Source organism: Arachis stenosperma, chromosome 3 (genome assembly GCF_014773155.1).
Source record: "Arachis stenosperma cultivar V10309 chromosome 3, arast.V10309.gnm1.PFL2, whole genome shotgun sequence".
Lineage (NCBI taxonomy): Eukaryota > Viridiplantae > Streptophyta > Magnoliopsida > Fabales > Fabaceae > Arachis > Arachis stenosperma.
Genome location: NC_080379.1, coordinates 20,435,254 through 20,447,248, shown reverse-complemented (window position 1 = coordinate 20,447,248; position 11,995 = coordinate 20,435,254). Strand labels below are relative to the sequence as shown.

Genomic DNA, 11,995 nt, shown 5'->3' with positions numbered 1-11,995 from the left:
ATGAACACCCTTACACTAGAAGGGTCAACTTTGATCAAAGGTTGGACCAAGTCCTCATGGACATTTGTGAAGAGGGCGCTCAATGGAAGAGAGATTCAAGAGGGAAGCCGGTTCAACTAAGAAGGCATGACCTCAAGCCCGTGGCTAGGGGATGGTTGGAGTTTATCCAACGCTCAATCATTCCCACTAGCAACTGGTCCGAAGTTACTATAGACCGGGCCATCATGATTCATAGTATCATGATTGGAGAAGAAGTAGAAGTTCATGAGGTTATAGCCCAAGAACTTTATAAGGTGGCGGACAAGTCCTCTACCTTGGCAAGGTTAGCCTTTCCTCATCTCATTTGTCACCTCTGTTATTCAGTTGGAATTGACATAGAGGGAGACATCCTCATTGATGAGGACAAGCCCATCACTAAGAAAAGGATGGAGCAAACAAGAGATCTCACTCATCATGAAATCCCTGAGATGCCTCAAGGGATGCACTTTCCTCCACAAAACTATTGGGAGCAAATCAACACCTTCCTAGGAGAATTGAGTTCCAACATGGGACAACTAAGGGTGGAGCACCAAGAACATTCCATCCTCCTCCATGAAATTAGAGAAGATCAAAGAATCATGAGAGAGGAGCAACAAAGGCAAGGAAGAGACATTGAGGAGCTCAAGCACTCCATAACGCCAGAATTGGCATAAAGAGCATTTTTGCTCGCCACTTGGTGCATAGAGGAATTTTCCTTGACACCTCAGGATCTGTGGACCCCACAGGATCCCCACCTACCCCACCACTCTCTCTTCTTCTTCACCCATTCACCAATCACCTTAACACCTCTTCCCCAAAAACCCTTCACCTATCAAATCCCATCTTTCTCTTCACCACTCACACCCATCCTTCATAAAACCCCACCTACCTCACCATTCAAATTCAAACCACTTTCCCACCCAAACCCACCCATAATGGCCGAACCCTACCCCTCTCTTCACCCCTATATAAACCCATCTTCACTCTTTCATTTTCACACACCCTAAACACTACTTCTCCCCCTTTTGGCCGAACCACAAAGCCACCTACATCTCCTCCATTTCTTCTTCTTCTACTCTCTTCTCTCTTCTTTTGCTCGAGGACGAGCAACCCTTTTAAGTTTGGTGTGGCAAAAGCATTGCTTTTTGTTTTTCCATAACCATTTATGGCATCCAAGGCCGGAGAAACCTCTAGAAAGAGGAAAGAGAAGGCAAAAGCTTTCACCTCCGAGTCATGGGAGATGGAGAGATTCATCTCAAGGGTGCATCAAGACCACTTCTATGAAGTTGTGGCCTTGAAGAAGGTGATCTTTGAGGTCCCTTTCAAACTCAAAAAGGGTCAACTTTGATCAAAGGTTGGACCAAGTCCTCACTGACATTTGTGAAGAGGGCGCCCAATGGAAGAGAGATTCAAGAGGGAAGCCGGTTCAATTGAGAAGGCATGACCTCAAGCCCGTGGCTAGAGGATGGTTGGAGTTTATCCAACGCTCAATCATTCCCACTAGCAACCGGTCCGAAGTTACTATAGACCGGGCCATCATGATTCATAGTATCATGGTTGGAGAGGAAGTGGAAGTTCATGAGGTTATAGCCCAAGAACTCTATAAGGTGGCGGACAAGTCTTCTACCTTGGCAAGGTTAGCCTTTCCTCATCTCATTTGTCACCTCTGTTATTCAGTTGGAGTGGACATAGAAGGAGACATCCTCATTGATGAGGACAAGCCCATGACTAAGAAAAGGATGGAGCAAACAAGAGACCCCACTCATCATGAAATCCCTGAGATACCTCAAGGGATGTACTTTCCTCCACAAAACTATTGGGAGCAAATCAACACCTCCCTAGGAGAATTGAGTTCCAACATGGGACAACTAAGGGTGGAGCATCAAGAACATTCCATCCTCCTCCATGAAATTAGAGAAGATCAAAGAATCATGAGAGAGGAGCAACAAAGACAAGGAAGAGACATTGAGGAGCTCAAGCACTCCATAAGACCTTCAAGAGAAAGAACAAGCCGCCATCACTAAGGTGGACCCGTTCTTTAATCTCCTTGTTCTTTATTTTTCTGTTTTTCGAATTTTATACTTATGTTTATCCATGTTTGTGTCTTATGATCATTAGTGTCTTAGTGTCTATGCCTTAAAGTTATGAATGTCCTATGAATCCATCACCTCTCTTAAATAAAAAATGTTCTTAATTGAAAAAGAGAAGAATTGCATGAATTTTGAATTTTATAACAGATTAATTATTTCGATGTGGTGGCAACACTTTTGTTTTCTGAGTGTATGCTTGAACAGTGCATATGTCTTTTGAATTTCTGGTTCATGAATGTTAAAATTGTTGGCTCTTGAAAGAATGATGAAAAAGGAGACATGTTACTGAGGATCTGAAAAATCATCAAAATGATTCTTGAAGCAAGAAAAAGCAGTGAATATTCAAAAAAAAAACGAAAAGAAAAAAAAAGAAGAGAAAGAAATAAAGTTGTGATCCAAGGCAAAAAGAGTGTGCTTAAGAACCCTGGACACCTCTAATTGGGGACTCTAGCAAAGCTGAGTCACAATCTGAAAAGGTTCACCCAATTATGTGTGTGTGGCATGTATGTATCCGGTGGTAATACTGGAAGACAGAGTGCTTTGGGCCACGGCCAAGACTCATAAAGTAGCTATGTTCAAGAATCATCATACTTAACTAGGAGAATCAATAACACTATCTAGATTCTGAGTTCCTATAGAAGCCAATCATTCTGAATTTCAAAGGATAAAATGAGATGCCAAAACTGTTCAGAGGCAAAAAGCTAAAAGCCCCGCTCATCTAATTAATACTGATCTTCATAGATGTTTTTGGAATTCATTGCATATTCTCTTCTTTTTATCTTATTTGATTTTCAGTTGCTTGGGGACAAGCAACAATTTAAGTTTGGTGTTGTGATGAGCGGATAATTTATACGTTTTTTGGCATTGTTTTTAGTATGTTTTTAGTATGTTTCAGTTAGTTTTTATTATATTTTTATTTTTTTTAGTTAAAATTCACTTTTCTGGACTTTACTATGAGTTTGTATGTTTTTCTGTGATTTCAGGTATTTTCTGGCTGAAATTGAGGGACCTGAGCAAAAATCTGATTCAGAGGCTGAAAAGGACTGCAGATGCTGTTGGATTCTGACCTCCCTGCACTCGAAGTAGATTTTCTGGAGCTACAGAAGCTCAATTGGAACTCTCTTAACTGCGTTGGAAAGTAGACATCCTGGGCTTTCCAGAAATGTATAATAGTCCATACTTTGTCCGAGATTTGATGGCCCAAACCGGCGTTCCAATTCAGCTCAAAACTGCCCGGCGTTAAACGCCGGAACTGGCACAAGAATGGGAGTTACACGCCCAAACTGGCACAAAAGCTGGCGTTTAACTCCAAGAAAAGTCTCTACACATAGAAGCTTCAATGCTCAGCCCAAGCACACACCAAGTGGGCCCGGAAGTAGATTTTTATGTCATTTACTCATCTTTGTAAACCCTAAGCTACTAGTTCTCTACAAATAGGACCTTTTACTATTGTATTCTCATCTTGGTAGCTATCTTTGATCAGTCTTATGCTATCTTAGATCATGGGGCTGGCCTCACGGCCATGCCTAGACCTTGTTCTTATGTATTTTCAACGGTGGAGTTTCTACACACCATAGATTAAGGTGTGGAGCTCTGCTGTACCTCGAGTATTAATGCAATTACTATTGTTCTTCTATTCAATTCGGCTTATTCTTGTTCTAAGATATCACTTGTTCCTCAACTTGATGAATGTGATGATCCGTGACACTCATCATCATTCTCACCTATGAACGTGTGCCTGACAACCACCTCCGTTCTACTTTATATTGAGTGGATATCTCTTGGATCCCTTAATCGGATTCTTCGTGGTATAAGCTAGAATTGATGGCGGCATTCAAGAGAATCCGGAAGGTCTAAACCTTGTCTGTGGTATTCTGAGTAGGATTCAAGGATTGAATGATTATGACGAGCTTCAAACTCCTGAAGGCTGGGCGTTAGTGACAGACACAAAAGAATCACTAGATTCTATTCCAACCTGATTGAGAACCGACAGATGATTAGCCGTGCTATGACAGAGCGCGTTGAACATTTTCACTGAGAGGACGGGACTGTAGCCACTGACAACGGTGATGCCCAACATACAGCTTGCCATGGAAAGGAGTAAGAAGGATTGGATGAAGACAGTAGGAAAGCAGAGAGACGGAAGGGACAAAGCATCTCCATACGCTTATTTGAAATTCTCACCAATGAATTACATAAGTATCTCTATCTTTATTTTATGCTTTATTCATATATCATCCATAACCATTTGAATCTGCCTGACTGAGATTTACAAGATGACCATAGCTTGCTTCATACCCACAATCTCCGTGGGATCAACCCTTACTCGCGTAAGGTTTATTACTTGGACGACCCAGTGCACTTGCTGATTAGTTGTGCGAAGTTGTGATAAAGAGTTGGGACTGCAATTGAGCGTACCATGTTGATGGCGCCATTGATGATCACAATTCCGCGCACCAGTATGTAAGCTCAGTGAAACAAAGGCCTCAATCATATAAGTGTATGCACACATCAAATAATGGAAATATAGAATTAAGCAAGACAAAGATCACAATTTTAGAGAGAAAACTTGGTGGACGAAATTGTGATCCATATTCTTTTGTACTTGTATGAAATCATTATTATGGCACCGGTTGAATTCACAACTCCGTTCAACTAACCAGCAAGTGTACTGGGTCGTCCAAGTAATAAACCTTACGTGACTAAGGGTCGATCCCATAGAGATTGTTGGTATGAAGCAAGCTATGGTCACCTTGTAAATCTCAGTTAGGCAGATTAAATTGGTTTATGGTTTCGAAAATTTATAATAAAAAGAAAATAAAAAGGATAGAAATACTTATGTAAATCAATAGTGGGAATTTCAGATAGGTGTATGGAGATGCTGTGTTCCTCTTGAGACTCTACTTCACTACTCACTCTTCCTTCAATCCTTCTTACTCCTTTCCATGGCAAGCTGTATGTAGGGCATCACTATCATCAATGGCTACTTTTAATCCTCTCGGGAAAATGGTCCTATGCGCTGTCACTGCACGGCTAATCGTCTGGAGGCATCACCCTTGGTTGATAGCTACATCCCATCCTCTCAGTGAAAATGGTCCAAATGCTCTGTTACAGCACGGCTAATCATCTGTCGGTTCTCAATCAGGTTGGAATAGAATCCATTGATTCTTTTGCGTTTGTCACTAACGCCCAGCCTTCAGGAGTTTGAAGCTCGTCACAGTCATTCAATACCGGAATCCTACTCGGAATACCACAGACAAGGTTAGACTTTCCGGATTCCCAAGATCCTACTCGGAATACCACAGACAAGGTTAGACTTCCGGATCCTCATGAATGCCGCCATCCATCTAGCTTATACCACGAAGATCCTGTTGGGGAATCTAAGAGATATGCGCCCGGCCTAAGGTAGAACGGAAGTGGTTGTCAGTAACGCGCGTTCATGGGTGAGAATGATGATGAGTGTCACGGATCATCACATTCATCAAAGTGTTGTGCAACATATATCTTGGAATAAGAATAAGAGAGAATTGAATGAAAAGTAATAGTAATTGTATTGAAACTTGAGGTACAGCAGAGCTCCACACCCTTAATCTATGGTGTGCAGAAACTCCACCGTTGAAAATACATAAGTAAAAGGTTCAGGCATGGCCGAATAGCCAGCCCCCTGAGTGATCAAGAGACCGAATAATCAAAGGCTAAACAGTCAAGAGATTAAACTGTCAAAAGATGTCTAATACAATAGTTAAATGTTCTATTTATAATAGACTAGCTCCTAGGGTTTACATGAGTAAGTAATTGATGCATAAATCCACTTCCGGGGCCCACTTGGTGTATGTTTGGACTGAGCTTGATCAATCCACGAGCTGAGGCTTCTCCTGGAGTTGAACTCCGAGTTATGACGTGTTTTGGGCGTTCAACTCCGGATCATGACGTTTTTCTGGCGTTTAACTCCAGACAGCAGCATGTACTTGGCGTTCAACGCCAAGTTACGTCGTCAATTTCCGAATAAAGTATGGACTATTATATATTGCTAGAAAGCTCTGGATGTCTACTTTCCAACGCCGTTGGGATCGCGCCAATTGGAGTTCTGTAGCTCCAAAAAATCCATTTCGAGTGCAGGGAGGTCAGATTCCAACAGCATCAGCAGTCCTTTTGTCAGCCTTTTTCAGAGTTTTGCTCAAGTCCCTCAATTTCAGCCAGAAATTACCTGAAATCACAGAAAAACACCCAAACTTCTAGTAAAGTCCAGAAATGTGAATTTAACATAAAAACTAATGAAAACATCCCTAAAAGTAGCTTGAACTTACTAAAAACTACCTAAAAACAATGCCAAAAAGCGTATAAATTATCCGCTCATCACAACACCAAACTTAAATTGTTGCTTGTCCCCACGAAACTAAAAATCAAAATAGGATAAAAAGAAGAGAATATACTATAAATTCCAGAATATCAATGAATATTAATTGTAATTAGATGAGCGGGACTTGTAGCTTTTTGCTTCTGAACAGTTTTGGCATCTCACTTTCTCCTTTGTAGTTTAGAATGATTGGCGTCTCTTAGGAACTTAGAATTTCGAATAGTGTTATTGATTTTCCTAGTTAAGCATGTTGATTCTTAAACACAGCTACTTATGAGTCTTGGCCGTGGCCCCAAGCATTTTGTTTTCCAGTATTACCACCGGATACATAAATGCCACAGACACATAACTGGGTGAACCTTTTCAGATTGTGACTCAGCTTTGCTAGAGTCCCCAGTTAGAGGTGTCCAGAGCTCTTAAGCACACTCTTTTTTGCTTTGGATCACGACTTTAACCACTCAGTCTCAAGCTTTTCACTTGGACCTTCATGACACAAGCACATGGTTAGGGACAGCTTGATTTAGCCGCTTAGACCTGGATTTTATTTCCTTGGGCCCTCCTATCCATTGATGCTCAAAGCCTTGGATCCTTTTTACCCTTGCCTTTTGGTTTTAAGGGCCATTGGCTTTTTCTGCTTGCTTTTTCTTTTTCTTTTTTTTTTCGCCACACTTTTTTTTTTTCGCAAGCTTCTTCTTGTTCACTGCTTTTTCTTGCTTCAAGAATAAATTTCATGATTTTTTAGATCCTCAATAACATTTCTCTTTGTTCATCATTATTTCAAGAGCCAACAATTTTAACATTCATAAACAACAAGATCAAAAGACATATGCACTGTTCAAGCATTCATTCAGAAAACAAAAGTATTGTCACCACATCAATATAATTAAATTAAATTCAAGAATAAATTCGAAATTCATGTACTTCTTGTTCTTTTGAATTAAAACATTTTTCATTTAAGAGAGGTGAAGGATTAATGGATTTTATTCATAGCTTTAAGGCATGGTTACATACTAATGATCATGAAGTAGAGACATAAAACATAGATAAACACAACATTAAAAACCAAAAACAGAAAGAAATAAAGAACAAGGAATGAATCCACCTTTAGTGGCGTCTTCTTCTTGAAGGACCAATGATGTTCTTAAGCTCTTCTATGTCCCTTCCTTGCCTTTGTTGCTCCTCCCTCATTGCTCTTTGATCTTCTCTTATTTCTTGGAGAATGATGGAGTGCTCATGATGTTCCACCCTTAATTGTTCAACATTGTGGCTCAAATCTTCTAAGGAAGTGTTGAGTTGTTCCCAATAGTTGTTTGGAGAAAAGTGCATCCCTTGAGGCATCTCAGGAATTTCTTGATGATGAGCTTCCTCATGCATTTCTTGAGAACCGTGAGGGGTCTCTCTTGCTTGCTCCATTCTCTTCTTGGTGATGGGCTTATCCTCTTCAATGAGGATGTCTCCTTCTATGATAACTCCAGCTGAGTAACATAGATGGCAAATAAAGTGAGGAAAAGCTAGCCGTGCCATGGGTGAAGGCTTGTCGGCTATTTTATAGATTTCATTGGAGATGACCTCATGAACTTCTACTTCCTCTCCAATCATGATGCCATGAATCATGATTGCCCGATCCACAGTAACTTCAGATCGGTTGCTAGTGGGAATGATGGAGCGTTGAATGAACTCCAACCATCCTCTAGCCACAGGCTTGAGGTCCAGTCTTCTTAGTTGGACTGGCTTGCCTTTGGAGTCTCTCTTCCATTGAGCTCCTTCCACACAAATGTCCATAAGGACTTGGTCCAACCTTTGATCAAAGTTGACCCTTCTAGTGTAGGGGTGTTCATCTCCTTGCATCATGGGCAAGTGGAATGCCAACCTCACATTTTCCGGACTAAAATCTAAGTATTTCCCCCGAACCATTGTAAGATAGTTCTTTGGACTCGGGTTCATACCTTGATCATGGTTCCTATTGATCCATGCATTGGCATAGAACTCTTGAACCATTAAGATTCCGACTTGTTGCATGGGATTGGTTAGGACTTCCCAACCTCTTCTTCGGACTTCATGTCGGATCTCCGGATACTCATTTTTCTTGAGCTTGAAAGGGACCTCAGGGATCACCTTCTTTTTTGCCACAACATCATAGAAGTGGTCTTGATGGCTCTTGGAGATGAATCTTTCCATCTCCCATGACTCGGAAGTGGAAGCTTTTGTCTTCCCTTTTCCTTTTCTAGAGGATACTCCAGCCTTAGGTGCCATTAATGGTAATGGAAAAACAAAAAAGCTTATGCTTTTACCACACCAAACTTAAAATATTGCTCACCCTCGAGCAAGAGAAGAAAGAAGAGAAGAAGAAGAAGAAGAAAATATGGTAGAGAGGGAGAGAGGTAGGTTCGGCTAAGTGGGAGAAGAGGGGTTTGTGTTGTGTGAAAATGAAGTAGAATGGAATGGTATTTATAGGGAGAGGGGGTAGTGTGTATACGGCCATTTAGGGTGGGGATGGGTGGGAAAATGTTTTTGAATTTTTGAAGGTAGGTGGGGTTTATGGGGAAGAGGGAATGGATGTGAGTGGTGAAGGTGTTGATTGGGAAGAGGAATTGAGGTGATTGGTGAAAGTTGTTGGGAAGTGTGACATGGGGAATAGGAGAGTGTGATTAGGATTAGAAGGTAAGGTGGGAATATGTTAGGTGGGGATCCTGTGGGGTCCACAGATCCTGAGGTGATCCTGTGGGGTCCACAGGTCCTGAGGTGTCAAGGAATTCCATCCCTGCACCAAATAGGCATGTAAATTGCCTTTGCACACTATTCTGGCATTTAAACGCCGAGTGGTGCACATTCTGGGCGTTCAACGCCCATGTAAAGCATGTTTCTGGCGTTGAACGCCAGTTTCATGCTTGTTACTGGCGTTCAGCGCCAGTTTTTCCTCTCTGGGCACATTCCTGGCGTTCAGCGCCAGAATGTTGCTTGTTTCTGGCGTTCAGGGCCAGAATGATGCTCTGTTCTGGCGTTGAACGCCGGCCAGATGCATCTTACTGGCGTTGAACGCCAGCCTGTGCGTCCTCCAGGGTGAAAATTTTTTCTTCTGCTGTTTTTGACTCTGTTTTTAATTTTTTATGATTTTTTCGTGACTCCTCATGATCATGTACCTAATAAAACACAAAATAACAATAAAATAAAATAAAAATTAGATAAATAAAATTGGATTACCTCCCAACAAGCGCTTCTTTAATGTCAATAGCTTGACAGTGGCCCTCATGGAGCCACAAGGTGATCAGGTCAATGTTGTGTAGTCCCAACACCAAACTTAGAGTTTGGATACGGGGTCTTAACACCAAACTTAGAGTTTGGTTGTGGCCTCACAACACCAAACTTAGAGTTTGACTGTGTGGGCTCTTCTTGACTCTGAACTGAGAGAAGCTCTTCATGCTTACTCTCTTCTGTCACAGAGGTATGGCCATGTGCCTTAAACACAAGGTAGTCCCCATTCAATTGAAGGACTAATTCACCTCTGTTGACATCTATCACAGCTCCTGCTGTGGCTAGGAAAGGTCTTCCAAGGATGATGTAATCATCCTCTTCCTTCCTAGTGTCTAAGATTATGAAATCAGCAGGGATGTAAAGGCCTTCAACCTTTACTAGCACGTCCTCTACTATTCCATAAGGCTGTCTCAATGACTTGTCTGCCAATTGTAATGAGAACAAGGCAGGTTGTACCTCAATGATCCCCAGCTTCTCCATTACAGAGAGTGACATAAGATTTATCCCTGACCCTAGATCACACAGAGCTTTTTCAAAGATCATGGTGCCTATGGTACAAGGTATTAAGAACTTGCCAGGATCTTGCTTCTTTTGAGGTAGAATTTTCTGAATCCAAGTATCCAGTTCATTAATGAGCAAGGGAGGTTCACTTTCCCAAGTCTCATTACCAAACAACTTGGCATTCAGCTTCATGATAGCTCCTAAATATTGAGCAACTTGCTCTCCAGTTACTTCTTCATCCTCTTCTGAGGAAGAATAGTCTTCAGAGCTCATGAATGGCAGAAGGAGATTTAATGGAATCTCTATGGTCTCTATATGAGCCTCAGATTCCTTTGGATCCTTAATAGGAAACTCCTTCTTGCTTGAGGGACGTCCCAGGAGGTCTTCCTCACTAGGATTTTCGTCATCCTCCTCCCTTGTGCATTCGGCCATATTGACTATGTCAATGGCTTTGCACTCTCCTTTTGGATTCTCTTCTGTATTATTTGGGAGAATACTGGGAGGAGTTTCAATGACTTTCTTACTCAGCTGGCCCACTTGTGCCTCCCGATTTCTGATGGAGGATCTTGTTTCACTCATGAAACTGAAAGTGGCCTTTGACAGATCAGAGACTATATTGGCTAAATTAGAAGTGTTTTGTTCAGAATTCTCTGTCTGTTGCTGAGAAGATGATGGATATGGCTTGCTATTGCTCAGCCTATTGCGTCCACCATTGTTAAAGCCTTGTTGAGGCTTTTATTGATCCTTCCATGAGAAATTTGGATGATTTCTCCATGATGAGTTATAGGTGTTTCCATAAGGTTCACCCATGTAATTAACCTCTGCCATGGCAGGGTTCTCAGGATCATAAGCTTCTTCAGAAGTTGCCTCTCTAGTACTGTTGGATGCATGTTGCCATCCATTCAGATTTTGAGAGATCATGTTGACCTGTTGAGTCAACACCTTGTTCTGAGCCAATATGGCATTCAGAGCATCAATTTCAAGAACTCCTTTCTTCTGAGGTATCCTATTATTCACGGAATTCCTCTCAGAAGTGTACATGAATTGGTTGTTTGCAACCATATCAATGAGTTCTTGAGCCTCTTCAGGCGTTTTCTTTAGGTGAATAGATCCACCTGCAGAATGGTCCAATGACATTTTCGAAAATTCAGATAGATCATAATAGAATATATCTAATATGGTCCATTCTGAAAACATGTCAGATGGACATCTTTTGGTCAGCTGCTTGTATCTTTCCCAAGCTTCATAGAGGGATTCACCATCTTTTTGTTTGAAGGTTTGAACATCCACTCTCAACTTGCTCAGCTTTTGAGGAGGAAAGAATTTATCCAAGAAGGTAGTGACCAGCTTATTCCAGGAGTCCAGGCTATCCTTGGGTTGTGAATCCAACCATATTCTAGCTCTGTCTCTTACAGCAAAAGGGAAAAGCATGAGTCTGTAGACTTCAGGATCAACTCCATTCGTCTTTACAGTCTCACAGATCTGCAAGAACTCAGTTAAAAACTGATAAGGGTCTTCAGATGGAAGTCCATAAAACTTGCAGTTTTGTTGCATTAAGGCAACTAGCTGAGGTTTCAGCTCAAAGTTGTTGGCTCCAATGGCAGGAATGGAGATGCTTCTTCCATCAACTTGGACGTTGGCTTTGTGAAGTCACCAAGCATTCTCCTTGCATTATTATTATTTTCGGCTGCCATCTCCTTCTCTTGTTCGAAAATTTCTGAAAGGTTGTTTCTGGATTGCTGTAATTTAGCTTCTCTTAATTTTCTCTTCAAAGTCC

General features: G+C 41.5%; 1 non-coding gene across 1 annotated transcript; it reads left to right on the top strand.

Moving 5' to 3' along the window:
- The first annotated feature begins 11,413 nt into the window (after nucleotides 1-11,413).
- On the top strand, nucleotides 11,414-11,517 carry LOC130972079 (small nucleolar RNA R71). The gene has a single exon (XR_009083279.1). It is a non-coding gene; the product is annotated as a small nucleolar RNA R71 (small nucleolar RNA).
- The last annotated feature ends 478 nt before the right edge of the window (nucleotides 11,518-11,995 follow it).